This window comes from Scyliorhinus canicula, chromosome 8 (assembly GCF_902713615.1).
Source record: "Scyliorhinus canicula chromosome 8, sScyCan1.1, whole genome shotgun sequence".
Lineage (NCBI taxonomy): Eukaryota > Metazoa > Chordata > Chondrichthyes > Carcharhiniformes > Scyliorhinidae > Scyliorhinus > Scyliorhinus canicula.
Genome location: NC_052153.1, coordinates 74,960,059 through 74,987,973, shown reverse-complemented (window position 1 = coordinate 74,987,973; position 27,915 = coordinate 74,960,059). Strand labels below are relative to the sequence as shown.

Below are 27,915 nucleotides of genomic sequence, written 5' to 3'. Positions count from 1 at the left end.
AGCAAGGGTCGTGGGGGGACATGCACGACTGTAACGCGGGCAAGTCTGCTCGCTGCTCATGTCTGAAACTGTAGTCTGCCTTGTTTGTTAAGTTGTTGCTTGGGGGGGGGGGGGGGGGGGGGGAGGACTGGTGCGCGCGAGAGGGCGGGCGAGGGAGGGATATTTGCCTAGAGGGATTGTGTTGTAAATAATTAAAAAAATTAGTAGGGGTAAATGTTTGTATGGAAAAACTCTTTGAATAAAAATTATTTTTAAAAAAAAAGCATATATTTTCCAGGGTAGTTTATTTTTATTAGTCAGTACTCTGCTATATGAATGTACATAATCTCATTGTGTGAAATGAAGATTTGAGTAATTGATGTAAACTGCATTAAAAGGGACAGAAGCAACAAAGGAACAGGAGTAGGCCATTTGGCCCATAAAGTCTGCTGATCATAGACTTCAATGCTACTTTCGCAAACTATCCCTGCATTCCTCAATGTCATTGGTCTCCAAAAGTCTATCAATTTGTGTCTTAAATGTGCTCAATGATTGAACTTCCACAGCCTTCTTGGGGTAGAGAATTCCAGAGTGAAGAATTTCCTCCTCATCTCAGTCTTAGCTGGCCTACCCCTTATCCTGAGATTATATCCCCCTTGTTTTTGACTCATCAGCCAGGGAAAACATGTTATCTGCATCTAGCCCATCACTCCTGTGAGAAATCAGTAAATTTCGATAGGGTCACCCCTCATTCTTCAAAACTCTACAAAACCTGAACTTGACTGAGTGACAAGAAACAGCGTAGTGGTTAATGGATATATTTTGGACTGGAGGAAGGTTTGCAGTGGAGTTCCCCAAAAGTCAATGTCATGACCCTTGCTCTTCCTGATAGATCTTGATACCTAGATCTTGGCGCATAAGACACAATTTCAAAGTTGCAGATAATAGGAAACTTGGAAGCATTGTGAACTGTGAGGAGGATAACGTAGAACTTCAAAAGGACAGACAAGTAAGTGAAATGGGCAGGCAACTGGGGAATGATACTTATTGCAGGGGAGTGTGAAGTGATTCATTTTGGTAGGAGGAATGTATAGAGACAATATAAAAAGGCATAATTCTAAACAGGGTGCAGAGGAATCTGGGTTTATACGTCATCGATGATAGGAAGCATCGATGATGATAAATTCAGAGAGAAAACCATAAAGCATATGGAGCCCTTTATTAATAAGAGGCATACAGTAAAAAAGAAAATTGTTAAAAACTTGTATAAAACTTGGACTTGGCCTCAACTGGAGTACTGGAACCAGTTCTGGGTGCCATATGTTAGGAAAATTGTGAAGACATTAGACAGAGTACAGAAAAGATTAATGAGAATGGTTCCAGTGATGAGAAACTTCAGTTACGTAGCTGGATTGGAGAAGTTGGGACTATTTTCAATGGAGAAGGTTAAGAGGAGATTCGATGGAGGGGATATGGAGGATCACTGTCCCCATTGATGGAAGAATCAAGAACAAGAGGGCACAGATTTTAAGATAAGTGACAAGAGCAGCAATGGACTCATGAGTAGCAACATGTTCACATAGCGGGTGATTAAGATCTGGAATGCACTGCCCGAGTGTCTGGTGGAGGCACGTTCAATAGAGTTGCTCAAGTGGGAAATGGAAAAGGAAGAACGTGCAGGAATACAGGGAGAAGGAGAAACAATGGCACTAGGTAAATTGCTCATTTGGAGAGTTGTCACAGGCATGACAGGCCAAATGGCCTTCTTCTGTGAAAGGCAAAAACGCTCAAAATAGACAATACACACTCAGTTCACATTGGAGTTTAAAAATTCATTGGCCATTGATTTCACTACCTAATTCAAATAAACCAAAGGATGATTTGTGTGGAAAATGAGAAATGGTACAACAGGAGCTGAAATAGACTCTTCGAACTATTCTACATCGGTTCTCAATTGAATACTGGGTGCTCAAATGGTCCATTTCGTGGATCCATTGACCCAGAATTTACAGCTGTGAACTACAACAAAACTATCAGCACTTTCCCTCATTGTCTAACATTAACAACAACTTGCGTGGAATACACAAGCGCAACTAAACACTGAAATATAGGAGCTGCTTTCAGAGACACTCAGCTCCTCTACAGGGGCAGTTACAGTCTTTACAGATGCAATCAACACAGAATCCATGATTTGCTGTCAGTTTAAAAACTGAAAACACTATTGAACTTTGTATAATTATGTTTTTAAATGGCATTCTAAGTTACAATTACTGAGCATCCTCAAGTCTGGAGTGATATTCCCTCCGAGTTAAAATTCCACATGCTAATGAAATTTCAGGTTTGACTCATGTCCTTCCCAACCAGGTTCTGGTTTAGCACAGGGCTAAATCGCTCTCTTTTAAAGCAGACCAAGGCAGGCTAGCAGCATGGTTCAATTCCCGTACCAGCCTCCCCGAACACGCGCCGGAATGTGACGACTAGTGGCTTTTCACAGTAACTTCATTTGGAGCCTACTTGTGACAATAAGCGATTCTCATTTCATTTCATTTCAATCTTTATTTTGCTTCCGGTAAAATGATAAGTGAATTATAATCCATGTTTCTTAAACTTCTTGGTTTGCTGTTTGAGAATTCTTCAATTTGGCTGTTCAGGTTGCTTGATGACATTACTGTTGCTGGGCACCATAGATGGTGTCAGATGAAAAGGCACATCACAACAGGGGAAAATCAAAACCCTACATCCACTGAATCTTTTTGGGCGGATTTAAAATTCAACAACGAATGGCATTCCTTGGGCGTAGACAACAAAATCAGTGCTTTTAAAATGGCAAAAATATTGCTTTTTTTTTTAAAACTCAACCAAAAGATTGCTCTCTATTAGTGTCATGTGCTGTGGGTAAAGGGGAACCTGTGGATATACTGTACTCGGATTTCCAGAAGCCATTTGATAAGGTTATAGCAGAAAATAAAAACTCATGGTGTAGAGGGTAACATGGATGATCATGGACCACAGCTCGAATATGGTGTGCATACCGTGAACAGTTTTAGTCTCTTCACTCAAGGAACAGGTTTACTTGATTGATTGCTGGAATGAGTGGGTTGTCTTATGAGGATAGATTGGACAAGCTGGGCTTGTTTCCACTGGAGATTAGAAAGGTGAGGAGTGACTTGATTCAAGTAAAGACCCAGAATGGTCTTGACAAGGTGGAAGAAGAACAAATGTTTCCTCCTGTGGGCTAGTCTAGAACTAGGGGACACAGTGTTTTAAAATTAGGGGTCACCCTTTTAGGACAAAGATTAGGTGAATTGTTTTCTCTCAGAGGGTTGGACGACTTTAGGACTCTGCTCCAGAAGGCGGTGGAGGTGGGGCTATTGAATGATTTTACGGCAGAGGGAGATTGGTTCCCTTGCCCAACATTGACGAGACCATGCAGACGCTGCGACAACGGATGAATGGACATGGCGCGACAATCGGCAGGCAGGAATGTTCCCTTCCAGTCGGGAACACCAGCAGTCAAGGGCATTCAGCCTCTGATCTCCGGCTAAGCGTTCTCCAAGGTGGCCTTCAAGACGCCCGACAACGCAGAATCGCTGAGCAGAAACTTATAACCAAGTTCCGTACATATGAATACGGCCTCAACCAGGACCTGGGATTCATGTCCCATTACATTCATCCCCCACCATGTGGCCTGGGCTTGCAAAATCCTACCAACTGTCCTGACTTGTCACAATTCACACCTCTTTAACCTGTGATTATCCCTCTCTGGATCTGTAAAGACTTAATTACCTGCAAAGACTCGCATTCAGAGTATCGTTTTGCATCTCTAACTTTGTCTATGTTTATGGAATCTACCTCTTCCTTCACCTGAGAAAGGAGCAGTGCTCCGAAAGCTAGTGATTCGAAACAAACCTGTTGGACTTTAACCTGCTGTTGTCAGGCTTCTTTCTGTGCTCACCCCAGTCCAACACCAGCATCTCCACATTATAATAATAATGTTTTTATTATTGTCACAAGTAGGCTTACATTAAGTTACTGTGAAAATCCCCTAGTCGCCACACTTCAGTGCCTGTTCAGGTACACTGATGGAAAATTCAGAATGTCCAATTCACCTAACAAGTTCGTATTTCAGGACTTGAGCAATTCTGAAGTGCTGTACAATGTTTACAAACATCAACTACTTCAAAGAAAGTTAAGCAATTCCAAACACTCCCTTCATGCTGGAGTGATTCTGAAATGCTCAGCTGGAAATTGACAGCACTTAATTCTCTTTGGAGTGGGTTGATGTTTGTAAACATTGTGGCCACAGCACTTCAGAGTTACTGAACCATGAAAAATGAATGAAGCAAGGCTGAATGCTGTGTTTGCTTCCAGACGGGGTCTCTTTTCTGTGGGGCAGAAAATCTAGGAATGGTGGGCTGATTCGTGATGTGGATGGCCAGCCACGGGACCTTGTTATCGGGCCGCCTGCTCAAAATCCCTCGTGTTCCTCGCCATGCATAAATCTGCAAGGAGAGTGATAGTGAATGCTGGGACCACAAATCAATTCCAATTCATCTCTGGTGGGAGAACAAAGAACAAAGAAAATTACAGCACAGGAACAGGCCCTTCGGCCCTCCCAGCCTGCGCCAACCCAGATCCTTTATCTAAACCTGTTGCCTATCTTCCAAAAAGAACAAAGAAAATTACAGCACAGCAACATCCCGGCAAATGCTTTTGGCCTAATGAATACTATTTCTTCCTTGTGTGGTGCAATCGTAAAGTTTGCGTTGGTCAGTACAGTGATATTAGATTGCATTCATGTAATCGTTAAAACTGTAAAGCAGAAAAAAAAGTGTCTTGGAAGTAACTGATTTGGATAGAGCAATTAGCTATGCAACGTGCTGAACATATACGCACGTACACAACTGAGATCAACTACATTACAGATTAGGAACTAAACTTGGCAGCTTTTCAAAATCTATCTCCATTTAATTAACAACATGGAAGGAAGCCATTCAGCCCAGCATGCCCGTGTAGGTCAAAAGGGAGCCATCCAGCCTAATCCAAATTTCCAGCTCTCAGAAAGTAGCCTTGCAGGTTACAGCACTTCAAATGCATTGCCAAGCTCATTTTAAATATTATCAGAGGTTTCTGCTTTTCACACCTTTTCAGGCCATGAGTTCCAGATCGCCACAATCCAATAAATGAAACGTTTCCTCTTGAAAATGCCAGGAATATGGCAAATTAATGAGATTAACAGTGAATTGCGGAGATGAAAATAACAGAAAAGTAAGAACATTAGCAAGCACCTAAAGGAGTATGAAATTAAATTTTCCCAGTAACAAGATTAGCAGGAATCTAGCAACATTGATGTGCAAATCGCCATGTCAAAAACATTGTTTACCAGAAATCCATGAGGCTAAACAAATTATAACGTCTGAAGTCAAGAAATTTGAATGAGGTAGACAGCAGAATCCACAGAGGGAAATATCAAAGAGATTGAACTGTATAACTGCTAACACCTTCAATGGGAAAGAGGCTAGTTCTCCATCCACCTGCTGGACAGACCAGGTCCATCTGTGATCCAACATGGGAGGCATATTCCAGCTAACGTTTAGAGACACGGTAGATTGCAGGTATTCTCCTTTATAAGACACAGTTTTGTACCTTTACCGAACCAGGAAGAGATATTTCCCCAGACTCGGTCACCTAAGCGATATTGTGTGGTAACTATTACCTGGATTTGACCTATAGCGTTAGAAAAATTGGATGTTGCTTGGGAAAAGGGGTATTCCAGTAAATTCAGGGAATGTGGGTATATTTTGGGAACAAGAGGTAACTTCAGGTAAAGCGGTGTGTTTAGTTATTCATATATGCAATTGTCAAAGTATATATTAGTTTTTTTTTATAAATGTTTTTTTATTGAGTTTTCATATTTTATATATGACAAATTACAAGTTATTAGAGAGAGAGAAAAAAAAAAGGAAAACACAAAAATTTTTTACATGAATATTTACAGGTAAGCATCTTCATAACAATAATTGTGGCCGCCCCCTTTAGCCAGCATACATATTTTACATTCCCCAATATGGCCGAGGCACATGTTTATAGGCATTTATTTATAGTTTGGTTTTGGGCCTTGGCTTGCCATCAAACCCCCATACCGAGCCCGTAGCCCCCCCCCCCCCCCCCCCCCCCACCCCCGGCTACCTTCCCCCGATTCCCGCCCATTTTCCCCTGGTTCTTGGCCACCCGACTATTCTTCCTCATGTACGTTGGCCACAAACAGGTCCCGGAACAGTTGCATGAATGGCTCCCACGTTCTGTGGAAGCCGTCGTCCAACCCTCGGATGGCGAATTTGATTTTCTCCATTTGGAGAGATTCCGAGAGGTCGGACAGCCAGTCTGCAGCTCTGGGTGGTGCTGCTGACCGCCAGCCAAACAGGATTCTACGGCGGGCAATCAGGGAGGCAAGGGGCAAGGGCGTCCGCCCTCCTCCCCAGGAATAGATCTGGCTGGTCTGAAACCCCGAAGACCGCCACTATCGGGCATGGCTCCACCCTCACCCCCACCACTTTGGACATAGCCTCGAAGAAGGCTGTCCAGTACTCCACAAGTCTGGGGCAAGACCAGAACATGTGGGCGTGGTTGGCCGGGCCTCTCTGGCACCGCTCACATTTGTCCTCCACCTCCGGGAAGAACCTACTCATACGGTTTCTCGTTAAGTGGGCTCTATGTACCACTTTTAGTTGCGTCAGGCTGAGCCTTGCGCACGTGGAGGTGGAGTTGACCCTATGCAGTGCTTCGCTCCAGAGTCCCCACCCTATCTCCATCCTCAGGTCATCCTCCCATTTCCTTCTTGTTGCATATATTAGTTTTTTGTCGTGTTTTTTAAATTTTCATTTTCTTTAATAAATATTGTTTATTAGTTGCTAACATAATGACTGGATTGGTTCATCACTGGGTTGTACGTGGTTCCTCCTATTATTCGAAACAAAAATACATCAAGAACTGTGTGGAGTCTGCACGTCCTCCCCGTGTGTGCGTGGGTTTCCTCCGGGTGCTCCGGTTTCCTCCCACAGTCCAAAGATGTGCGGGTTAGGTGGATTGGCCATGCTAAATTGCCCGTAGTGTCCTAAAAAGTAAGGTTAAAGGGGGGGTTGTTGGGTTACGGGTATAGGGTGGATACATGGGTTTGAGTAGGGTGATCATTGCTCGGCACAACATCGAGGGCCGAAGGGCCTGTTCTGTGCTGTACTGTTCTATGAACCAGTGGGCGATTCTCCACAAGTTTCTCGGCGCTGGGAGGAGGCGCACCATTCTTTGTTCCTTCCTCTGTCAAGCCACCCCACACTGCCAGAAAACCCATTGGGGGTGTGTGCCACCAGCAGGACCAGAGAAACCCGCCAGCAATGAACAATCGGAGATTTGGGGGGTTAGAGACATTCTCACAGGTAACATCAGCAGGGTTCTTAACAAAAACCTCTTACGTCTTAGCCTAAATCTATACCTCCCGGTTATGGAGCCCCCGAAGGAGAATAGAGCCTTCCTAACCATCCTAACTGAATCCCTCAATTTATACACTTCAATTAGGTCTTCTCCCAACACTCCCTGTTCCAAAGAGAACAACCCTAGGCTAGCCACAATCTTTCCTCATAAGCAAAATTCTCCAGCCCAGGCAACATCTTTTTAAATCTCCTCTGTGCCCTCTCAAGTGCAATCATGTTTCCTATGTTAGGTAGCCAGAAACGTATATCATACTCCAGCTGTGTTTCAACTAGTGTTTTCTACAGTTTTGGCATACCCACCCATCTTTTATATTCCATGGCTTGGGTAACAAAAGATTTCTCGTATATCACATTGACTTCATCTACCCACTCAGCCACATCCAGGGATTTGTGGACATGCATTCCAAGGTCCCAATGTTCCTCCACACTTCTCAGTATCCTACCATTTAATATACTCCAAGAAATGCAGCAATATTGCAAACCACTTTATCACCTGTTTATACATGCCTCCCCTTAAACTGTACGTGATGCCCAATATTCTATGGTATTAAATATACAAATGGTTTAACTTAGCTCATTTGAAACAAATGTCTGTGGAACAGTTTTTGTAAATTTCCAAAGCTCCTCTCACTATAAAGTCACAAGTGGGAAACACATGTTCCAACATTTTTTTAAAATTTGTTCTCGGGACGAAATCGACCCTGGCGAGTTTGTATTTTTTATCCCTCACTAGTTGCCCTGAAGGCAGAAAGAGCTAACCACATAGCACGAGACTGGAATTACAAATAAATCAGATTAGGTAGAGGTGGAAAACTCTATTTGTTCAAGGACATTAATGAACCAGCTGGGTTTTAATGTCATAATTTCCTGGTAGCAGCTTATGTTACCATATTTATTGAAGTCAAGTGAGTAAATTGCCTTTCATGGCCGTGACAGTCAGTGGTAGGGGCGCAGTTAAGGTCAAGAAACCCAGAAGTGCAGGTTTCCCTCAATCTGGGCATGCGTGTTTCTTTGGAAGCACGATTGGCTGCCAGGTGAAGGTGCCTCCAGAAAAGGTCATAACCCAGGATCAGGCATATTTTGTGCTTTTTCGGGGGTAGAGACTGAGGGAGAGAGGAAGGGAGGTAGGATTTGGTATAAAAGATTAGCTGTTTGGATCTGGAGGCAACACTCTTGTTCCTCCTGGCCCACATGCAGTGCTGTAAAGGAACTTATCTATATTGATTTGGTCGTTCCCACCTCCCTTTACCTACCTGGTTTTCCAAGCCCCAGAAAACTGGAACAAAAATAGTAATCTCATCAAAATGAAAGCACACTGCCCTCCATTAAAAGGTTTCAACAATCAACGAAACTCCACAGCGTGGATTGCTCATCTACCTCTTGTCCCACTCCATGAAAACTGGAAATGGATGGGCCCAATGCAGGTTGAATTCATGTTTCAAATATTTGACATTTTACTATCCCTCCAGACAACCCAACTATTTGAGGTTAAAACTGGATATTTTACCAGACTTCATTCCTGAAACTCAAAAAATAATTGAAACACCTTAATTGCTGCCTTGGCAGTGATAAGCACAGGCTGCATACAGAGCTTGTTTTTTTTTCTAGAAGATAATAATTAAACTTTTCACTGAGTAAACTCACTGAGGAATTGCTTTTGGCTTGGGAGATTTTGGATCACTTGCAGCTATCAATACATCAGAATCAATACATCAGATCAGAGAGTTGTGTCAAGAATCTTATCTACTGGAGATGAAGTGCCTCCAAAATCAGTAACTATTTGACATCTCAATGGTGCATCCATACAGACATGCCAATTACTCCTTTCACAAGCCATATATAATCAATATTGAAAGGACTCTATCCTACTAATAAAATTGGAGAACAATCTATCCCTAATCCCCAAAGGTAGAGCATTGCATATGAATCATATTTTGTTTTTTAACATTACTGTTTTAATTACAATGCTCAGATCAAATGACTGGATTATTCAGCTTTGAATTTTTATTAGGTGATCATTTTCTACTTCAGCCTGCTATACTCCACAGCTGTAATCTCGGAACTCAAGTACCCTCCCCCATTTCTAATCTTCTCTTCACAGCACGGAAAATACTGTGCATCGTAAAATCGTTTGATCATAAATTGTTTGATCATCTCAACCTTTTTGAACTGTTAATTGATACAGCCTCAAATGACTTTGGGAATTTATTCCACATATTTACAACTGTGGGGGTTTGGGTCAGAACTTGCTTCCATTCCCCAGTTCGATCCCCGACCTGGGTTACTGACCATGTGGAGTTTGCACGTTCTCCCAGTGCCTGTGTGGGTCTCACACCCACAACCCAAAGACGTGGGGTAGGTGGTGAATTGGGCACACTACATTACCCTTAATTGGAAACATGAATTGGATATTCTAAATTTATTTTTAAAAATCTCTAATTCCCCTTTTTAAACTTGCCCCATAGTCTATTTCTACACACACAAACACAGATGCGAAAGAGGAGTATAAAATAATCATGAAAGTAAAAGGAAAAAAGTCTGTGTTTCAGATGGACACCTTCCAGTTGGGATGGGGGGGGGGGGGGGGGGGGGGGGGGGAGGAAAGAGAAGAGCGAGCGATACGGGGGCCGAGCGCAATTCCGGCGCGGAGAATCCCGCCCCTGCTGACTACACTGTTTGTACAGAAATGCAGACCAGAGAGAGTTTTGTTTTGCGAGTTAAAGTTGCAATTAATTTAAAAGCATTCAATTTGGAGCCTTGGATGGTAACTTTAGCATAGAGATGGGGGGAACCTAACTTCGAGGGTTTCAATTTATCGGTGTGTTTGTGGGTGAGTGGCTGTTCTGCAATGGAAAAAGCTACATTGAAAATGTACTGCTTTTAGCTGTGTCTGCACGGCTGGGGTTCAGGCAAAGTCCCAAGAGCTGTTTGATAGCTCTGTGCAATTAGGGCTCAGGAGAAGTCCTGGGGAGCTGGGAAAGGTGGCAGCCCTGGGAGCCATTTGTGGCTTGATGTAGTTGGAGAGACTGAAGCTTGGTGAAACTCAGAGGCAGTGCCAACTCCCTGAAGCTGTGAAGAGCTGAAATTGCGCTAGCCGGTAGAGGCTAGAGGGCAGACTTGGAAACTGTAGGGAATGGGGTGCCAGGAAACAAGACTGAAATCCTGGGAGGTGTAGTCATTGAGGCAGTCTGGGTCTGAGCAGATTTTGAGGGAATTTGGAGGCTAAATCTTTGCAAAGTTGGTCTCTCTCATGAGGGACTCCAGAGTTTCAATGAGCATGACTCACAGCATTTACTGACATCTGCATGGGATATATCTTGGTTGCATTTGCTATTCAATGTGTCGTGTGGGAGTACAACCACAAGTTTGTCTATAAATTCACAATTACTTCATGTTAATTCTTGGAATATAAGATAGCTATTGCAAATTGTTTTACTTTTCTGGCTGTTTCTAAACTTGTTTGTTCAACATTGTGTGGTTTTATTCTCTGAGCGAGTGTCCTGAATCTCAAACTTTTTCTGCTTTAAGCCACATGTTATTCATTCCTAACTGGATCATACCAAAAGCTTGGGGTCTGGTCTAGGATCATAACAAAATAAATGATACAACTAAAAGTGCAGTGAACTTTAGAGGGTGTATGCCTGAATTGGTTAATGAGGAAGAAATCTAATCATCCAAGATTATTTCACATTTGAGAAGTCCTTTTAGACAGGTCCTAATTGCAGAGCAGAGAAAGTTTATTCAAAATGACTAACCCTCAAAATCGCCCTCATAGCTGCAAAAGGATTGTTGAAAATGTACAAATACGCATGAAAAGTCAAAGCAAAATAATCTCCAGTTAACATTTGTTTCAAGTATTTTCTAGATAAAGATGTCAAAGATTAAGAAATTCAGTACAGTAGGGTCAGGAAGGTCATATCCACAGCTCAAGTTGCTCCTTTGGTGCTGGGGGGGGCGCCGCACTGTTGGGGAGTTAGTGCTGGGGGAGCCCCGTACTGTCAGGGGGTAACTGCAGAGGGAGCACTGCAGTGTCGGGGGGTTGGCGCTGAGGGGGTGTCGGTGCTGGGGGGTGCCGCACTGTCGGAGGGTCACATGGTGCACATCAGAATGACAGGGAGTGGGATAGGCTCGGCTATACATCGAGGGCCAAAGGACCTGCTCTGTGCTGTACTGTTCTATGTTCTCTTTCCACTTCAAAGCAGTTTCTTCACTTTAAAATCCCATCATTAAAAATTTTGGAGTGTCAAATAAGATTATGAGGTTATAAATCAACTGACACTTCCACACAAACGTAGAAAGAGCAATACGTGCTAAAGAAGGCCAGAGGAAATGGGATGAAAACCTAACAGAAACTGAGAAATAAACTCCAGTACTCTGCAGTGAAATTTCAACATCACTTCTGGGCAACATCAGTAGGGTACGTATAATCTTCTTTTACTGATCACTGCATGAATCAGCTTTAATACTCCATTCTGTTCCTAGTTCCTACATGATGCTTTGCTGACAGACTGAACTTTTCTGCCTCATGAATATGGTGAGTGGAAACACGAGATCTACCTGTATCCCATGTCAAACAACTTGCACTGTATTAGGGCAGCATGGTCGGCACGGGCTTGGAGGGCCGAAGTGCCTGTTCCTGTGCTGTACTTTTCATTGTCTTTGTTTTGTATTGGCCTATATCAAGTTATAAAATTAAACTTTTTAAGAGGCTGAGCCGGTGTCATGGTGGGCAGGAACAGGTTTATGTGAGGTGAAGTGAGGGGAGAGATGGTAAATTGAGACAAGATGATAACAAGACAAATAAATTGAGTACATTTATGTCACTGTGACAGCTGAAGAAATAACCTTAAGCAATCTGACAAAAATCACATTCCGAAAATGAGCAATTAACTGTAATAGCCACAATTTTCTTAAACAAAAACCCTGAGAATTTTACAATAATCTTCAACAAAACAATGCCATTGGAATATTTGCATACCCAAGTCAGTGCCCACTGCACTTTCATTATGACTACATGTACTTGCCATATAATCCAGGGTCTTTCTGAATTACCATGCATTTAAGGCTGTGCTTTCACTAATGTTTTTTTTTAAATTTAGAGTACCCAATTATTTTTTTCAATTAAGGGGCAATTTAGCGTGGCCAATACGCCTACCCTGCACATCTTTGGGTTGTGGGGGTGAAACCCACGCAGACACGGGGAGAATGTGCAAACTCCATACGGACAGTGACCCAGGGCCGGGATTCAAACCCAGGTCCTCAGCGCCGTAGGCAGCAATGCTAACCACTATACCACCGTGCTGCCCTGCTTTCACTAATGTTGACATGTAGAGAGCTCGATGACTGGAAAGAAAAAAAGTGATTATTTGTGAAAAGTGAATTAGGATTCCAAATTGATCACCTGAAGAATTCCAACTTCTAAGGTGACTGTTCACCAGTGATTTGACGAAGATTCTCTGCTCATTTCCCTGGCCTCATGATCTTGGGTTTTTAATTATCAGCTACATGTAGGAGCCTCCCATTGTCAATTTCTTCAAGTTGTTGAAGATCATCATTCTCTTTCTCCTTTGGCCTACATCACTCTAATCTTACTTCAATCACCCATTCAGCAAGTCCTCATGCCTTAGAATGTGGTCAATCAAATCTTGTTGCCTTTTCTTCATGATATTCGTTCACAATCCTTCTTCCTCCACCATCCTGAAATTTTTTTTTAATGGCTTTAATGTTCTCGCTAAATGACCCTTTCCATCCTTCTCAACTTTCTAGTCTTTGGATGTCCGCCTTTCTCACTGTCCACATTTCAACCCTGCACAAGACGACATTCCAAATCAGTCTTAATCACTGTACACTGGATGAAGTAGAGAAAGGTGTTGAAGTAGAGTGTCCATTAGTGCAGGTTTACAAATGACCAAATCCTAGTAGCTAGCACAGATGATCGATAGGTACTAATGAATAGAATGAATGACATGATGGAAGTTTACAAAATGATCAAGACCGTGATTTGGAATGTCAGGGTGATTGTTAGGTGCAAAGCGAAAATGTTACTCTAGGATTTAATTTAATTTACCAAGTTTCTGCTGAGGTTGCTTTACGTAGCATGAAGATGGCTCAAGGCATCAAGGTATATTTAACAAGGAAGCTGGATCATTTTGGCATTTGACAAAATTAATTTATTTGCTTAGGGAGATTTCAGTTTGTAATTCAAGAACATGAAGTCAAAAGATAACAGTCAGTTGACAAACACAAGGGAGATCACAATTCAAATTGAGGCACTATTGTGAGGGGAAAAAAGGGAAAAATAAAGATCAATAAATCAAGAGCAAAATTAACTTGGCACTACAGCACACCTGGTAGCTAATAGAAGAATGCATTTTAATCCTGTTTGTCTTGAAAGTGAGAAATATTATTTATTTTGATAGAAGGGGGTGTTGTGGAGACAGGAACGGTAAAATGCAAAGTATTTATTTTCTTTCTGCTGTGGGCAAATATGGTTGCCATAGGTCTATAGGTGGCATAGTGGCCACAATTTAAAAAGGAACTTCAATGATTGTAAAGCTCTTTTGAATGTCCGATGGTAATGAATGGTGCTACATAAATGCAAGTTCTTTCGTTACAATACCAAAAGAATTTAAGCTAAATTACAGTCATAAAAAGGTAGATCCCAACACACATTAGCTATCAATTACAAATCCTTCAACCAAAATGCAGGAAAGATAAATCGGTCTTCCTCGGATGGATTCATTCTTGGACAGACAAATTTCATGCTATAGAAACTAAAACAAGCGTTTTTTGTTTGGAAACCACGTGCTGAGCATGACCAAATTTTTGTTGTCAGGTCATCATGTTGGGGATTCATAGCTAACCTAATCCTACATTGCATATAGACCAGGCACCTGTACAGTTGAATCAAATCATTTTGACCTAGAGTTGGTCTAAAACAAAAGGTCAAACTAAAATCCCGTATCAAAAATCTAACAAGTTTTATAGAAAGATCAGAAATGTAGAAATCATTCACACTTTCGGAACTATGTCAAAATTGTACGGAATATAGAAGGCCTGAGCAGTTGTCAAATATAAACAGCAAAGCCCGGAGGCAAGTACTGCTGTGGTGGAGGTCTGCCTCTCCACCCAGTGCCTCAGTGTGGCTAGGAGTTCCTATTCTTCGAGAAAGTCAAGTACATCGCGAGGGGAGCAATTGTGGGGTTTTACCGCAGATGGCAGCCGCTTATTGTGTATTTTAAGGAGATGGTCACAGTTATTTTCTGGGAGTTATGTTATGCTTTGGGATTATACGAGTGCATTGGTGTTTTATTCTGTTTTGTTGTATTATCTTGTATTGTATATAAAATGGGGAAAATTTTAATTAAAATATTTTTAAAATATAAACAGTAATGTTTAGTAAATGCGCACGTCATAGTTGCTTTATATACACATATTGAGAGCTGTAAAGGAGCATTTGAAGAACTCAGTTTATCTTTACTGGGACCTCTGTCAATGGCCCCCTACCCACGCCACGTGGACCACACACGCATGATTCGCGGCGATTCTCCGGTCGGCGGGAGCAACGTCACGCTGGATTCGGCATCAACGCCCATTCTCTACCCCCACGCCGATCACGATTTCGGCGCAGAGAAACAAATCCGAGATTCCCCAAACCAACACTGCAAAGGAGGAAACATTAAGTGTGGCCTGGCATTACCAAACCTGCAGTACTACCACTGGGCAGCAATGGCAGAGAAAATGAGGGGATGGGTACATGAACCCAACTCGAAATGGGTGCGGATAGAGGAGGCTTCCTGCAAGGCGACAACCCTTCAGGCCCTAGCCATGGCAGCACTCCATCTCCCCCGACAAAGTACACATCCAGCCCAGTGGTAGTTGCCACACTAAAAACTTGGAACCAAATGAGGCAACATTTCAGACTGATCGAGATGGCCCCCATCTGCAGAAACCACGGGCGCGATTCTCCGCAAATGCAGCGAGTCGTAAAGGCTGCCGTGAAACTGGCCATGTTTCACGGCAGCCTCCGCGCCCCCTCCCGGGACCCGATTCTCCCCCCCGGGCGGGGCTAGCAGCGGGGCGCCGTGAGGCACGGCATCGCGGGCTTAGCGACCGTCGCTAAGTCCGCGCGGCAAGCGTCACGCCGGCTGATGCGCACGATGACGTCAGCTGCGCATGCGCGGGTTGGACGGCTCCAACCCATGCATGACGTCATCACGCAGACGCGCCAAACCCGCGCATGCGCGGGCCGTCATGCCCCTCAGCCGCCCCGCGGACTGATCCTGCGGGGCAGTGGAAGAACAAATAGTGCGCGGGTATCTGACCCACTGCCCGCGATCGGTGCCCACCGATCGCAGGCCCATGCCATCAATCGGTGCCATGGTTGTCCGGGACAGGCACTTTGCGGCCGTTCTAACGAACGCTGAAAGCAGGTGTGACCGCGGCCATGAAAACGGCCGTAAACTCCGCGGTATTCGGCCCATCGGCCTGCGGAGAATCGCTGTTCGCCATAAAAAACGGCGAGCAGCGATTCGTGTCGGGGGGCGGCCGGAGGGGGAGGAGAATAGCGGGAGGCCGTGAAAAATGTCGGGAAGGCCCTCCCGCTATTCTCCGACCCGTCGTGGGCAGCAGAGAATCGCGCCCCACAGGTTCCCACCAGCCATGCTAGACACTACCTTTAAGAAATGGAGACAGGACGGGGGAACGCCGCCAGTCAGGGACTTCTACAGACTAGCGACGCTGAACGAACTGACGGAGGAATGGAAACTGAACAGGACAAGATATGGGGCAACTACAAATAAAACACTTCTTCCGCAAAGAGACAGTAGGGTACCCCAGGGCCCCAGAGACCACACTATTAGAGGACCTGATGAATACAGAAAGTAAAGAAGGGGGAAACGGACAGAAAATATATGGACAACTACTGGACAGGGCCCGAACGCCATTAGACGAGACCAGACAGAAATGGGGGACAAACTGGGAACAGAAGTGGGTTGGGGACTCTGGAATGAAGCACTGACCAGGGGCAATTCCACCTCCTCCCGCGCAAGGCTAAGCCTTATGCAGTTCAAAGTGGCACACAGAATACACCTGACCAGAACCCAAATGAACAGGTTCTTCCCAGAGGTGGAGGACAAATGTGAATGGTGCCAGAGAGGCCCGGCCAACCACTCCCACATATTTTGGGCCTGCCCCAAGCTTGTTGGGTTCTGGACAGCCTTTTAAGAGCCGATGTCCAAGGTTGTGGGGGTGAGGGTGGACCCGTGCCCAAAAGTGGCAACCTTTGGGGTATCAGAGCAGCCAGAGCTACACATGGGGAAGGGGGCCAACACCCTTGCTTTCGCTTCCCTAATCGCACACCGGAGAATCCTGCTCGGCTGATCATCAGCAGCACCACCCACAGCTGCAGACTGGCTGGATTTCTCCACTTGGAGAAGATCAAATACACCATCCGAGGGTTGGAGGAAGGCTTCCTTAAAGCATGGGGGCAATTTGTCGGCTTGTTCAAGGCCAACAATAACTAGAAAGGAAGAATTTTTTTTTAAATTTAGGAATACGCAACCCAGAGGGAGGGGGGGGGTGGAAAAGACGAGGGAACTTTTTTTTTAATTTAGCGTACCCAATTCATTTTTTCCAATTAAGGGGCAATTTAGTGTGGCCAATCCACCTAGCCTGCACATCTTTGGGTTGTGTGGGCGAAACCCATGCAAACACGGAGAGAATGTGCAAACTCCGCACGGACAGTGACCCAGAGCCGGGATCGAACCTGGGACCTCGGCGTCGTGAGGCAGCATTGCTAACCACTCCGCCACCGTGCGGCCCCAAGAGGAGGGAACCTGAGGGAACTTTTGGGAAATAAAGGTTAGGGATGGGGGGGAAGCAGAAGTAAAGGGTAGGCACAGCCCGAGCGAACAGGGAGGATAGAGCGTCGAGACAGATAGTGACAAAATGTAAATAGATACAAAAGAATCCGATGTACTAAATAAGGAACACGAAATGTAACTGCATATAAAATTGAAAATGGCAATAAAAATATATATTTTTTTAAAGTATCGAAGGAGAAGACTATGGTATAATAAAAGTAGAACTAAAACATAATAAAAAGTAATGGAAGCAAGAAAGTTAACTTTGAGTCAACGTGATTTCTTCAGAGCTGAAGGAAGGTAGGAAATGAATGGGTTGCTGGCGAAAGGGGGAGGAAGAACAAAGGGGAATGTGTAGGATGGAATGGGAAAGTTTGAATGATAAAGATATTTGGGAACAAAAGGCAAAAAACATGGCAATGGTTGTAGTAAAGGGACAAAGTGTTTGTCTTAAGTGAATGTAAATGACAGAATAATGAACGTCCCTGTCCAAAGGCAAAAACAGGAAATACAAGAATCAAACTGGCACATAGCAGGAGAAAAATTTTGGGGGGGGGGGGGGGGGGGGGGGGAATGTGAAAATTGAGTCCAGAAGGCTATAAAGTGCCTAATCAGTTGAAAATGTGGTTCAAGCTTGCGTGAGCTTCATAGGTACACTGCGGCAGGCCAAGGACAGATATGAAAGCAAGGTGGTGAATTACAATAGCAAACAGCCGGAAACTCACAAAAAGGCCCATCTAACCAGGACCCAGAGCAACATCTTTTATTTGGAGGAATTGAGACAAAATAAAGGAGAAATTGTTCAAAGTGAGAACATGTTCATCCAGGCAGAGGAGTGTGGTGGAGGACAGGGACTGGATGGGCTTCGGTGCAAGGAAGAAGCGGACAGCCCTCAGATAGTCCTGAGGGGAGCTGGAAGTATAGAGGGATATTGGGCATCCATAGTGAAGAGGTGGTGGCTATAGGTAGGGAGAGACTGGACAAAGGGAGAAAAGCAAAAGTGCAGTCCATATAAGAAGAAATAAGTTCAAGGCGGCAGGACCAGGCTGAAACCTTCGAGTTTACCAGGGTAATCTTGTTTGGCTTCTGGGAAAGAAGGTAGAAATAGACTGTTTGTAGTTGAGGAACTAGGTGGCAAGATCACCAGAGGAGTGGAGATCAGTGACAGTTCTAGAAACAGCAGTTTAATGTTCATGGTGGAGATTGATACACCAGACAATAACAGCACCATCCTGGTCAACCGGTTTGATAACAATGCCAAGGGTTTGACCCGAGAACAAGATGGGACAAGTTCAAAGAGAGACAAGTCCGAGTGACAAATGCAGGATTTCTGATATATTGGATTATAAACATTTGGTAATTTAAGGGTTAAAAGTTTGGTTTAAGAGTGTGTTTGACTGCAGTAGTCATGCTTTTAAAATATTCTTCTGCAAGAACAGAAAGCTTTTCAGAGCCAGAGGTGAAATCGACCAGAGAAAAAAACCTGGGCTAATGCAATGTTGTTTGACAGGCGGGAGTCCCTGGGGAGTTAGTGTGTTTTCAGCCTGGGTAGTTGATTTGATTTCAGCTTGGGGATACAATGCAATTGCTCGGTGGAGCCACGGTATTCAGACATTTTGAGAAAGCTTTGAGTTTTTGATGTCGCTCCCTTTAGACCAGAAGTCCTTTGCTCTCATAGTAGGATAGTTAAAAAAGATTAATAGTATTTGTAGCCGTACAGATTTGTCGGAGGACAAGGAAGTTGACAAACACGTTGAAACAGCTTTTTGAAGACAACCAGCCAGAGTCTGCAGGGGTTCTAACAGGAACCAAATCTATTCTGGAAAGCAAGTATTACTCTGTGCCATTGGGTTATAGGATGGATTGAGAGCTGTATGTTTTTCTCTTTCTTGTTGTTTACTGGGGAATAGAGATAGTAATTAAGGGCATTTACTGTATTTAATAGTATCGTTCATGGGGTAATCGTAAACTATTTTTGGGTGTGATGTCAATTGTATCATTGTATTAATAATAAAGTTTTGTTTTAAAATACCAAAACCCTAGCTCTTCGTGCAGTCATGCCTGGAGCGAATTATTTTTTCAGCCCAGTCTTACAAAATAAACTAAAATATTGGAGTTTTGGTCCAGTATCCTAGCCACTTTTGGGATCTGGTCTGGGATCTTAGTAAGTGTGAGTGAGGGGGCAGAGGATTTAAAGCAGCTGAAGTCATGTCTACAATTCTTAATGAAAAAAATAAGAACAGGTAAGAAGCCAGAGGGAAGGGGTCCAGATCGAAGGAGAATACTGGAGGCAGTTGAAAGAGCACGCTGGTCGGAGAGAGGATTCCTGGCAAAAGAAGTAAGCACTGAGGCAAAGGCGACAGAGGAACAGCTTCACATCATGCAGGGCTCAAATTTCATTGCCGTGCGGGCGTAGCGGTATAGAGCAGAGTCCTTTGCTGAGTATAGGTGATTCAGTGTCAAGAGAGGGGACGGTCAGAGGGTATTGCGAATATCCTGCAAGCAAACTATACTATATCTTCTGATATTATGCATGATCACGTTCCAGAATAGGAGAATAGAGCTCACTGATTGCAGGAGGGGAATTAAACAGTTCTCTCATACAGGTCGGAGAGCTTTATTGAACACAAGAATAGCAGGTCACATTTGACTCCAGGCACAAATGAAAAGCATGCTTGCATCCAGATTTTCCCAGAACTAATCAGACTTGGTTACATTCCTATGACATCTGAAGGGTGCTCGAGTGAAGCACAGCTGTCACCTTGCTAACTGCTTCTTACCTCCCACTGCCAGTTCCAACACAGCAATGCTTTTCCCCCAATTTACCTTGCACAACATGCAGAAACTAGCCAAGCAAAATGCTATTTAAAAACTGGAACATTTTGAAATCAGACTAAAATAGCTGTACACATTTCTTTGCATTCCTAGAAACTGCCCAAAGTTCCTTTCGTCCTTAATGCCTACGCTTGATGTGTGGATTTTTTTTTTTTTAAACAATAATTATTTGTCTAATAAAAAGAAGAGATGTTATTGCACACAATTATTGATGTTTTCTGAAGAGGATGGAGGAAGGGGGAGGGGGAGCTGCACTGTGCGAGGTGCCAACTTTTAATAAGCAACACCAAAAAATAGATAACCTGGCCATTATCACATCATTGTTTAGAGGAGTTTGCTGTGCAAAAATTGGATGCCATGTTTCCTACAGTACAACAGTATCTACATTTCAAAAAACTTTGGGATGTCCTGGGATCAAGACAGACTTGCATTTACATTTTGCTTTTCCTTCATACCTCAATGTCTTGTTAAAAGTAATCTGCCCTTTGGTTTCTGTTACCTAATCTACAAGCATGATTAGATCACAATATAAAGCAGCTCCTTCACAAAAATGTGTTTTTTTTTAATCTTATTGTCACAAGTAGGCTCATATTAACACTGCACTGAAGTTACTGTGAAAAGTCCCTAATCGCCACACTCCGGCGCCTTTTCGGGTACACCAAGGGAGAATTCCAAATGTCCAAATTACCCAACAGCACGTCTTTCAGGACTCGTGGGAGGAAACTGGAGCACCTGGAGGAAATCCACGCAGACACAGGGAGAACGTGCAGACTCCGCAGACAGTGACCCAAGCCAGGAATTGAACCTGGGACCCTGGGCTCTGTGAAGCAACAGTGCTAACCACTGTGCTACCGTGCCACCATTACTATTTATGTAAGCAGTTACAGAACAATTGAAAAGGGGCACTATACGATTTTTCCCTTTTTCCACTTTTAACAGAAATATGACACCAGACACAAAAATACCTGGTAAACAGTTTGAAGTCCGCTAATCACCTCTAGCTTCATTGTTACTAAAACCTAAACTTACAGTCAGAGGTCGGCGGGAACTCAGTTCCCGATGAACTATGGGTCCCCATGCATGCGCTGGTCAGGAACTGGCCCACACACAGACAGTTCAATTATTTTATGCTCTTCAGGTAGACGACTGACCCTGCAGTGCCTGCTCAGAAGAAAATTGGCGGTGCAAAAAGACACGTCAGATGACTGGCTACAGAGCACCATTATCAAGTTAGTGTCCCAGTGGGAGGACATGGAAAGCTCCAAAAATGAAGTCGCGAGTAAGGGATAAAAGATGGAGACAAAAACAGATCTGGTCAAATCATGTTAACTGCTTAACTCTTGCTCCATTCACCCCTTTGGGGGGAGCGGGGGTTGACTGGACCCAACTCACTTAAACCTGCAACTTCTGAATCCCAACTCTAACCTTTATCCCTTTGTCTGCAATGGCATTATTGCGTCTATTAATCTGCTCAACCCCACCTTCACCTTCTCTATCTTTGAACGCCATAATCCCCAATAAAATCATTACTCTCTCTTCCTCTGACCACTCTACCATCTCACGCCCCAAGTCCTGGGAATGCAGGCTTGAGCAGATATGGTGGAAAACTGGATTAGCCATTCACCAACAAGTCTGGTTTGAGCAAATAAAGCATCATTAGGTCCCAATCTCAGGACCAGAATAATTTTGTAATGGAAAGATAACTCTGGATCCTTTTCTCTACTATAAACCTTCTTCACTTGAATCCCTCTTTCCGTCTCCTCCACCCTCACCTCCAAGAATAAGTTCAGTAAGAAGTCTTACAACACCAGGTTAAAGTCCAACAGGTTTGTTTCGAATCACTAGCTTTCGGAGCACAGCTCCTTCCTAAAGGTGAATGAAGAAGTGGGTTCCAAAAAGATATATATATATATATATATAGTCAATGATGCAAGATGATACTTTGAATATGAGTCTTTGTAATTAAGTCTTTACTGGTCCAGACGGAGCAAATCAAAACCCAACCGTCCGCCAGCCTCAGGATCCAGCACCATGGTCTTCAGACTTAATTGCCAGTTAGCGACAATACCCAAACACATAGGGTAGAATCATGCCAATGTTGCCTTTAAACGAGGGTTTGAACCATATACACATATCAATCCCGATGGTGCCAGAGTTCCACCCCACCTGTGCGATCTTCACCAAATTAACAGGAACACCTCCAGGAGCCCGGTCCATTTAGGTATGGAAGACAAGCTACACAGGCCAGGTCAATTGCAGCACACAGAGCGAGTCATTGCAACTGTAGGTTAGTAATAGAGGCAACTCAAGATGGAGACATCCCCTGAAGATTTTTTTTTAATAAATGGTAAAATTAAACTGTGGCTATAGCTGCCATGCCGCTATTGTGGAGGAAATGCCCTCTATCCCACAAAAGAGCCCATGGCCACAACTGAGCTGCCGGGACAGCAGCTTGTGGAGGCGATGGAGAATTAAAGGAGGACACAGTGGATTCCAGCCTGCCAGACTCTGGCTTCAGTGGCTTGCCATCCACCTCTGGTGAAATCCCTAACATTTTCTCAAAACAGGCACTTAACTGATCTTAACTACCCAAAACTGCCAGGCGGCAGCCAGTGCCAGGCAGACCCCTCCAGCAAGATTGCTTGGTAGTGGGAAAGCGTCAGGTAGATAACTCAAGACACAACCCGCCCTCCCACCTCTTATCCAACTGATGATTTCACTCTTTGTATTAATTTTCGGGCGGCACGGTAGCACAGTGGTTAGCACTGTTGCTTTACTGTTGCAGGGTCCCAGGTTCGATTCCCGGCTTGGGTCATTGTCTGTGCGGAGTCTGCATGTTCTCTCGCTGTCTGCGTGGGTTTCCTCCGGGTGCTCCGGTTTCCTCCCACAAGTCCCAAAATACATGCTGTTAGGTAATTTGAACATTCTGAATTCTCCTTCTGTGTACCCGAACAGGCGCTTGAATGTGGCGACTAGGGCTTTTCACAATAAATGCATTGCTGTGTTAATGTAAGCCTACTTGTGACAATAAAGATTATTATTATTCGCATCTATGCTGAAGATATCCAGCTCCACCTCACACTTGCTGCTCCATTAGCAGACTTCTTATCCAACATCCAGTACTGGATGAGCAAAGTACCCTCCAACTATTGGGAATATTGAAGCCATTGTCTTCGATCCCTGCCACAAACCCCAATTCCTAACCACGAGTTCCATCTATCGTCCTGGGATCTCTCTTGTGCCTGAACCTGACCATTCAAAACCTGTGTCTTATAGTTGCGCCCAAGATGAGTTTTCAACCATCATCATGACTATGACATTTCCACCTCCTCATCACTGGGCTGGAGTCCTGTCACAGCTCTACTGCTGCCAAAACTTTCAATCAATGCTTGTTCCTTCTCGACTTGGCTATTCCAATGCACGTAGGACTGACCTCCCATATTCTACACTACAATAAAATTACAGCAATTTATACACAAAACATACAATAACACAGAATAACAAAAACCTTCTACCCCAAGTTACCCTGCAACCCTCTCCGTCAAATTAAAATGTTAACCGAGTTGCCTCCAAATTTTTTACGTGGCCACTATCACCGGGTTAGTCAAGCATTTCTTCAGCACCACCGGTAATGGAGCTGATACCAATGCTTCTAGGCTTTCCCTCCTCACAGACTCTGCTTCCATCCGGACCCAAAGCTCTTCTGAATCCCCATAACACTCTAGAACCTCTTCAGTTCTCGAATAGCGTGAATAGATAGCCCCACAGCTTTTTGAAGGCTTTCGCCGCATCAAACGAAATAATGATCTCTGGAACCCGACCCTCCCTGAGATAGGCACCACGTTCAACAGCTGTTTCGCATTTGCCATCAACCGCCGCCCCTTGACAAATCAAGTTTGGTCTTCTCCCACTACCTCCGGAAGAAGGGGTTCCAGCCTAACATCAATGCCTTAAATAACAGCAACACGGTAGCACAGTGGTTAGCACAGTGGCAGTGATTAGTATTGCCGCCTCACGGCGCCGAGGTTCCAGGTTCGATCCCGGTTCTGGGTCACTGTCCGTATGGAGTTTGTACATTCTCCCCGTGTTTGCATGGGTTTTGCCCTCACAACCCAAAGATGTGCTGGATTTAGCCATGCTAATTTTCCCCTTAATCGGAAAAAATGAATTGGGTACTCTAAAGCACAGTTGCTTCACAGCTCCAGGATCCCAGGTTTGATTCCCAGCTTGGGTCACTGTCTGTGCGGAGTCTGCACGTTCTCCCCGTGTCTGCGTTGGTTTCCTCCAGTTGCTTTGGTTTCCTACCACAGTCCAAAGATGTGCAGGTTAGTTGGATTGGCCATGGTAAATTGCCCTTAGATTCCAAAACGTTTAGGTTGGGTCACTGGGTTATGGGGATAGGGTTGAGGTGTGGGCTTGGTGGGGCGCTCTTTCCAAGGGATGGTGCAGACTCGATGGGCTGAATATCCTCCTTCTGCACTGTAAATTCTATCAATCTACGGACAGCTTCGCATCCACATTTAACAAGGAGACTGGACGATACGACCCACAGTCTACAGAGTCTTTGCCCTTTTTCAGGAGCAGGGAAATCAATCCTGCCTATGCGTCTGTGGCAAACCACCTCGCTCCAAGGAATCCCTGAACATCCCCAATAATAGAGGGGCCAACAGGTCTACAAACGTTTGATAAAAGTCCACCGGGAACCCAGCAGGCCCCGGTGCCTTCCCCGTAGCATTAATTCCAACACCTTCTTGATCTCTTCCAACCCCAGTGGGCTCAGGCACGGAGCCTGAAGTTTCACATCTCCGCCCCTCTTCAATGTCGATTTTGACTTCCCCGATTCACAGCTGTTTGTTCTGCCAGGAGCCCAAACAAATCACACCGGAACTCTACTCTCGGAAACTTTGGGCTCAACCAAAATTCTGCTGCCTGCATGCTTACTCGCACCAAGTCCCATTTGCCTGTGCTGGCTGACCTACATTAAGTGAGTCAAGCAACACCTCAATTTTAAACTTCTCATCCTCGTGTTGAAATTCATCCACGGCCTCCCCCCTCCCTACCTCTGATGGTTTTGCATAAAGATGTGTTTGTTCATCCAATTCTGATCTCTTGTGCATCTCCAATTTTAATTGCTCCATCGCTTTGTGACCATGCCATCAGTTGCTTAGCCCCTGGAATTCCCTCCCTAAACCTCTCCACCTCACTTTTCTTTCCTTTAAGACACTTGGTTAAAGCCCAATGGTCATGCTCTGGCCATCTGCCATAACAGTTTTGTTTTCTAATGCTCCTGTGAAGGGACATTTTAGTACATTAAAAGACACTACATACATACAGGTTGCTGTAGTTACATGATTTGAAAAGCACAGATTTAGTCTCAACAAAATTAATTTCTTCAGTTAACAGCATCAAAAATTAACAGGTCATTTATCTTATTGCTGTTTGTAGGCCTGGTACTTTGCCAAAACTTTGCTCACTAAACAGTGGCTACACTTCAAAAAGCAATTCATAGCATGTGAAGCATGTTGGGACATCTTTCCCAAGTTTTCCTTCAGGGGATAACTTTAAATCTTTCATTAAAACTAATTCAAAAGCTAACCAGCCAACTTGCAGTTCAAACACATTCTCTCTTCTCTCCTCTGATCACAGTTTGAGCTAGAGAACGTAAAATCAAATACTAAATAAGCCCACACAATATAGTATTACAGAGATAGATAGCAGTGTACTTTTACTATTATGTACTTTATTTCCTGGACATTTGCTCACTATAATGGCAAAGTGTTTCTGCAATACAAAGCAAATATGATTCACAATTATATTCTTCCGTAATCTAAAACAAAAGGGAAATACTAAAGGAATTCAAAAGGAGTGTTAAAAAGAACAGGAGTAAAGGTGGGACATGCTCCTGCTGTCACTGGCAGGGAGGGTGCAGACCGTGAAAATGACTGTCCTCTCCAGATTTTTGTTTGTCTTTCTGTGCCGCCCCATTTTCATCCCCGAGGCCTTTTTAAAGCGGTGAGTAGGATCATTGCGGGCTTTGTGTGGGCCAATAAGATCCCGCGAGTAAGGAGATCGCTGTTGGAGCGCAGTTGGGGGGGGGGGGTTTGGCGCTACCGAGCTTTCACAACTACTACTGGGCGGCCAATATAGCCATAATTAGGAAGTGAGCAATGGGGGGGCGTGGGAGCAGCTGGAGGCGGCTTCATGTAAAGGTACAGTAGTCCCCCGTTATACCGCGCTCCGCAATACCGCGGTTCGCGATATACCGCGGGGGGGCTGATGGACCCCAACTGTCAGTTGCGTCAATTTCAGCGGCCGGCTCCGGAGAGGGAAGCTGCAGTCACTAAAATAATCAGCCGGCCGCTGAAATTGACACTGCTGGCTGCTCTCTCCCTCCAATCCAACTTTTAAGTTTTAATGTTTCTGATTGGAGGGAGAGAGCAGCCGGCAGTGTCAATTTCAGCGGACGGCTCACTTTGATCCAGAGAGGGAAGCTGCTCTCACTGAAACAATCAGCTGGCCGCTGAAATTGACACTGCTGAGGGGGGGCGGCTGTTGGGGGGGGGGGAGAAGGGGGGGGAGAAGGGGGGGGGGGGGGAGAGAAGGGGGGGGAGAAGGGGGGGAAGAAGGGGGGGAGAAGAGGGGGGGCGGCTGTTGGGGGGGAGAGAAGAGGGGGGGCGGCTGTTGGGGGGGGAGAGGAGTGGGGTCGGGTGTTGGGGGGGGGAGAGGAGTGGGGTCGGGTGTTGGGGGGCGGGTGTTGGGGGGGAGAGGAGGGGGGCGGGTGTTGGGGGGGAGAGGAGGGGGGGGGGGTGTTGGGGGGGAGAGGAGGGGGGGGCGGGTGTTGGGGGGGAGAGGAGGGGGAGCGGGTGTTGGGGGGGAGAGGAGGGGGGGCGGGTGTTGGGGGGGGAGAGGAGGGGGGTCGGGTGTTGGGGGGAGAGGAGGGGGGGCGGGTGTTGGGGCGGGTGTTGGGGGGGAGAGGAGGGGGGGCGGGTGTTGGGGGGGGAGAGGAGGGGGTCGGGTGTTGGGGGGGGTCGGGTGTTGGGGGGGGTAGAGGAGGGGGGGCGGGTGTGGGGGGACCCCCCTGCAGGTGTGGGGGACACCCCCCTGCGGGTGTGGGGGACACCCCCCTGCGGGTGTGGGGGACACCCCCCTGCGGGTGTGGGGGACACCCCCCTGCGGGTGTGGGGGACACCCCCCTGCGGGTGTGGGGGACACCCCCCTGCGGGTGTGGGGGACACCCCCCTGCGGGTGTGGGGGACACCCCCCCTGCGGGTGTGGGGGACACCCCCCCTGCGGGTGTGGGGGACACCCCCCCTGCGGGTGTTGGGGGAGAGAGGAGGGCCATGCGGGTGTTGGGGGACGGGGGAGGAGAGGGGGGGGGAGGGGGCGAGCCGGAGGGTGTGAGGTGGGTGGGGGGGGGTGGGGGGAGGGGAGAGGAGGAGACAGAGCCCAGTGGGTGTTGGGGGAGAGGGGGCGAACCGGAGGGTGTGGGGGTAGAGGGGGCGAGCCGGAGGGTGTGGGGAGGGGCGAGTCGGAGGGTGTGGGGGGAGAGGGGGCGAGCCGGAGGGTGTGGGGGTAGAGGGGGCGAGCCGGTGGGTGTTGGGGGGGGGAGAGGGGGCGAGCCGGAGGGTGTGGGGGGAGAGGGGTCTAGTTGGAGGATGTGGGGGGAGAGGGGGCAAGCCGGAGGGAAAAAAAAGGAAATTGACACTGCCGGCTGCTCTCGCCCTCCAATCAGAAACATTAAAACTTAAAAG

The 27,915-nt window shown here is 45.6% G+C and overlaps 1 protein-coding gene across 5 annotated transcripts in view; it reads right to left on the bottom strand.

Moving 5' to 3' along the window:
* sema4d (sema domain, immunoglobulin domain (Ig), transmembrane domain (TM) and short cytoplasmic domain, (semaphorin) 4D) overlaps positions 1–27,915 on the bottom strand; it is a 277,830-nt gene that overhangs the window by 218,050 nt on the left and 31,865 nt on the right. The gene's annotated exons all lie outside the window — the stretch shown is intronic.